Genomic DNA, 5,321 nt, shown 5'->3' with positions numbered 1-5,321 from the left:
ACAGCAGAGCGCACCTTTATCAGTCTCCTCCTCCTCTCTCTCTCTCTCTCTCTCTCATGCACTCTGCAATGACAGGAAAGGAGGGAGAGATTGAAATTCTCCCAGGAATCCTTTTTCCGGTACACTCTCTCCTCTCTCTCTCTGAGTCACGTTTCCTGCTTGCTGATTGGTTACTCATCGGCGCTGATGTCATTCTCAGCTCCGGACTATATATGGCCAGCAAGACCTCGAGCTTTCTGATTGGACGACCGTGGCCCCAATACAACACAATGCAATCCAGTGAATGAAACACAAACAGAATAATATAATTCAGCCGGTCTGTTTCCCAATAATTCATTGAGCAATCCCTATGAAATGCATCGAAGAAAAACAAATTGTATGAAAACCATCCTCTCCATTCTTTCCACCCGTTCTGCCAACAGCAGCTCTAGGATTGAACTGCGCGCAGAGTTTCGGGAATTCATTCACACCAATTTGGAATTGAAGTTTGCCGAAATTTGTCAGCAAACCGCTCTGCTGTAGCCCTGACTTTTTTATTTCTAATTCTGATTTGACCCCAGTCTCGTCCTCTGTTGACTGTTTTGAGGGACTATCTGTCCTCGCTGTCTTCCGATCCTGGCTGCAGAGAAGCTGCGAGTCCTTGAAGTTTTTAAATCTTTTCATTTCGAAAGCTCGGAGTCTGTCTCTCGGCTAGACGAGACCGCGGACTCCTTTTCTCAGCGTCTCTTTCGCTAGAGAGAGACTGGGCTATCTTATCTGTTTTTATTTTAAAAAACAATAGAAAAACAGTGCCAGCCTCCTCGTTTAGACTGATGAAGGCACTAGAGCCCCAAACTAGAGCTGCTGTGCTGGACTCAGTTTAGTTTCAATAACGCTGATGAAGGCACTAGAGCCCCAAACTAGAGCTGCTCTGCTGGACTCAGTTTAGTTTCAATAACGCTGATGAAGACGCTAGAGCCCCAAACTAGAGCTGCTCTGCTGGACTCTGTTTAGTTTCAGTCACGCTGATGAAGGCTCTGGAGCTGCTCTCTCGGTTTTGTGTTTTTGCTTGAGCGAGTCCAGATGTTTGTGAAAGCAATGCCAGATGCTGTTGTTTCTCTACAGTGAGAAACGTTGTTGTTTTTGATGTTCTGGTACAAAGACTCAGTGTTTTTAGTTGCTTTGCCCCATCCTGTTTATTCCCCAGTGCATGTGTGCGCTCCAGGGCTGTGTGCAGGGGAGCTGGAAGAGGGGAGAGAGAACGCATTCCTCTGTGTGTGTGCTTGAAGGGGAGAGAGGGGGTGAGAATGAACTGTGTGAGTGAGACTACAGTTCCCAGCATGCCTTGTTGCCCGCAGCAGTGCTGAGGGATTCTGGGAGGTGTAGTTCTTTAATCGCGGAGAGCTGTGCTTGTGGTCTTGTGTGTCAAACAATGCATGTGAAGAAGGCATTGCGATTCATTGATTTACACAGTGGGTCTATGCGGCCCCAAACCCTTGGAGAATTAATCCTGTCTCTGTCCTCTGTGTCTCTCCTCTGCAGACGTACTCAGGCTTGTTCTGCGTGGTGATCAATCCCTATAAGAACCTGCCCATCTACTCGGAGGAGATCGTGGAAATGTACAAGGGGAAGAAACGCCACGAGATGCCTCCTCACATCTACGCCATCACAGACACTGCGTACCGAAGCATGATGCAGGGTGAGACGCACACACTGTCGCACACACAGCGGAAGCAATGCCCTCCCTGCCTAACGAACCATTTCCTGTCGTGCCACGGTGATAAACTTCTTCCCCAGACCGAGGCTAGCGCAAGCCAAAAAAAATAATCCTGCTTTCTCAGTGCCGGGCGTGTCTCCCTCTGATCGAGCTGAGAGTGCGTTTCATTCTGTTGCAGTCTTTGAAGGACAGACCCTGCCTCTCTCCTCTCTTTACTCTCTCTCCTCTCCCCTGTCTCTTCACTCTCCTCTCTCTCTCCCTATACCTCAGTTTTATCTGTTAATCTGTGGCGTGTCTCTTTCTCTAATCATGCTGAGAGTGTGTTTGTTTGCAGGACTAGCTTCTGTTAAGGGGTGTCTCATCTGAGAGACTCTTGGTGAGGAAGATTCCCTTTTAAGGAAGCCGTTTTGCTTGTCTCTGTCTCTCTCTCTCTGTTTCTACCTGTCTCTGCCTCCCAGGTGAATTCCTCTCCTCTCGGCTCCTGCAGGAGATTATACCTCCTGATTGTGTTTTTCTTGGCACGCTTCCAGCAGGCAGTGTGAGTGGAGGTGAATGATTTTGGCGCAGGGATGGCGTGAAGGCGTCCTGCGCCGGTAATGTCAGAACAGCGCTGTGTGTGTCTGGCACAGACCGTGCTGGGTTTGAGTGCCTGTCAGTGTCTTTGTTCAGCAGTGCCTGGACCTGTCAGTGACTCTTGTCGTTTTTTTCCCCCCAGATCGTGAAGATCAATCCATTCTGTGCACGTGAGTATTTACTGAGACAAACTTTAGCCTCCTCTCTCTCTCTCTCTTTCTCTTCTCCCTTCTCTCTCTCAATGCATTTGGTTTTGTTTTCAGGGGCGAGTCTGGCGCTGGCAAGACTGAAAACACCAAGAAAGTGATTCAGTATCTCGCTCACGTGGCTTCATCACACAAGAGCAAGAAAGAACAGGTAAACACGCCCCCTGCCCCGGACACGCCCCTTTCGTACGTCCCTCCTCGGGCAATAAATATCAGGATGTATTTCAGCGATTCAGCTTTATAGATTAGTAAATATAATTGGGTTATGGATTGATGTTACTTTGTATTAATCTTCATAGGGCTAGTATTTATTCAGCAGTGTGATCCAGTCCTGCTTTCACTAGGAGTTTAATAATAAGACACACCTGAGCTTGTTCCCTAGACACACTGGGGGCTGATCAAGCTGGTAGCAGTGAAACCTGGACTGGATCACACTGCTGTGCAATAGGAGTCCGATTCCCTTCGACCCTCTGAGTCTTTCTCTGCATCTTCAATGTAAACTCAATGGCAAAGACACAGAGAGAGACTTTGAGTTTGTGGATTCGCTGATCTGTGTGTGAAACACAGAGGCATCGAATTATTAATTATAATAACTGTTATGATTATTCATATGGGTTCTGTGATTGTATAAACATTAACTCCTTCAATCTCCTCCTGCTTTGTTCCCCCAGCAATCTTCAGTCCTGTCCTATGTGAGTGAGCCCCAAAACAGTCCTTGTCTGTTAGATATATATCAATCCATATATCTATATGTATCTGTATATATCTATATGTATGTATATATTTATATACACAGCAGTGCGTGTCTTTCGCACACTGCTGCTGTCTCTGTTCTCTCTTGGCACTTTCAAAATGATTTTGATCTAAAGCTTGCAGGACGCTCCGCTGGTCAGAGCTGTGTGTGCGTCTCTGTCTGTTCTGGTGTGTTTCTTCCGGGTCGGGGAGTGTTTTATGGGTGTGTGTGTTTTTATTGTTTGGTTTTTTTAAGTCTGTCTGAGAAGTTTGCTGTGTGAATTCGCTCTGTTTTCAAACCCGCTAGCCTCTACTCTACAGAGAATTTGAAGCGGACGTTTTTTTTGAGGCTTTCAGAAGCTTCTGTGGAGAATTTTAATAACTAACAAGAACAAATCGTCCTGATCTGTCACGAGAAGCAAAGTGGCTTCGGGTTCGATGTGTTTGATTTTAATTTTGGAGATTGATTTCATTTTTGCTAAAGACCAAAGTGTTCTAACATTCCAGCCAGCCCTTTCTCTCAGCAAGTTTTTAAAATCAAATTAATTTTTTTAAAATTCTTTAGAGTTTAATATATATTAGATCTTTTATTTAGACATTGTTTATATTAAATTTCTGTTCAATTTGATGCATTCAGATTTAAATTAATGTTGAGGGAGAATTCTTTAAACTGACAGTTTTTCACTTGTTTGTGTAAAATGCCTTCATTCTCACGATCTCTCCCTCAAACCCTGGAGTCTGGTGTTTTAGGCTCCGTTGGTCTTCAGTAAAAATATGAATTAATATTAATATTCAATCAGTGTGAAACCGCAGAGCTGCCTTTGCGCTTCACAGCAGTTTTTAACACAAGGAACGTTTCGGCCAAACCAATTCCTTCCAGCGTGCAAAAAATGTTCCAAATCGTTTTAAAATTCTCATTGCGTTTGAAAACGCCCCCCCTTCGCTGTGAGAGTTCTCTCGTCCTCCCCCCGGCGTTTCAGACCTCTTTCCTTGTGTTAAACCCCAGCCTGATCTCGTGTTGCTTTGTGTGCTTCTCGTTTCGTAGCGTTTAAAGGCTGCTGCAGATCGCCTTCGTGAAGTATAATGTGCTGCAAGCGGCAAAATATCTCCGTGAATTAGAAAACCCTTGGAATTTAGAAATCCTGAAATCAGTTCGGTGACAGACGTCTCTACGACTTGTTGAAACATTTTGTCGTTCAATTAGTTTTATTGCAGAGTTAACACAGACCTCTATACAGCTCTGCAGTGTTGAGATCTCTTTCCTATACACCTCTATACAGCTCTGCAGTGTTGAGAGTGGAGATCTCTTTCCTATAGACCTCTATACAGCTCTGCAGTGTTGAGAGTGGAGCTCTCTTTCCTATAGACCTCTATACAGCTCTGCAGTGTTGAGAGTGGAGATCTCTTTCCTATAGACCTCTATACAGCTCTGCAGTGTTGAGAGTGGAGATCTCTTTCCTATAGACCTCTATACAGCTCTGCAGTGTTGAGAGTGGAGCTCTCTTTCCTATAGACCTCTATACAGCTCTGCAGTGTGGAGAGTGGAGTTCTCTTTCCTATAGACCTCTATACAAGACTATTTGAGACTAGAGTACTTTTTTAAATATTGCAGGAATCTTTCTTGGGTTTGTTTGTGTTTCACACTTATGGGTGAATCTTATTTATTTTCATTTCTTTAATTTTTCTTGGTGTCAGGCACTCACAAAAAAAACAGGCAGTGAACTGGACAGCACTTAACCCATAAGGACCCCTTTCTAAGACCAGACCAAACACAGAAATTGAGGGGAGGGGGGGGTAGGATTATGATGTCGTGTGTGTGTCTCGTCAGTGTGAATCAGAGTTGCCTGTGTCTGTAGGATAACCAGTAGAAGTTATTTAAACATCAAACTCCTGGCTCCTGATCATTGCAATATTAATAATACTAGACTTCATTGAGGGGAGCTCTGAACCCCAGGACTGGGTGCAGCAGCAGCAGCAGGGCTAGTGTGAGTTTGTAACCCTGCTCAAACTCCTGGCTCCTGATCATTGCAATATTAATAATACTAGACTTCATTGAGGGGAGCTCTGAACCCCAGGACTGGGTGCAGCAGCAGCAGGGCTAGTGTGAGTTTCTA

At 45.0% G+C, this 5,321-nt stretch overlaps 1 long non-coding RNA gene across 1 annotated transcript; it reads left to right on the top strand.

Annotated features, from left to right (window-relative positions):
- The first annotated feature begins 1,684 nt into the window (after positions 1–1,684).
- LOC121309316 lies at positions 1,685–2,591 on the top strand. The gene is made up of 3 exons (XR_005948629.1): positions 1,685–2,289; positions 2,412–2,439; positions 2,533–2,591. It is a non-coding gene; the product is annotated as an uncharacterized LOC121309316 (long non-coding RNA).
- Positions 2,592–5,321: the final 2,730 nt, after the last annotated feature.

This window comes from Polyodon spathula, unplaced genomic scaffold (assembly GCF_017654505.1).
Source record: "Polyodon spathula isolate WHYD16114869_AA unplaced genomic scaffold, ASM1765450v1 scaffolds_1198, whole genome shotgun sequence".
Taxonomy (NCBI): Eukaryota; Metazoa; Chordata; class Actinopteri; order Acipenseriformes; family Polyodontidae; genus Polyodon; species Polyodon spathula.
Note: the sequence above shows the minus strand (reverse complement) of the source record. Positions and strands in the feature narration are given on the sequence as shown.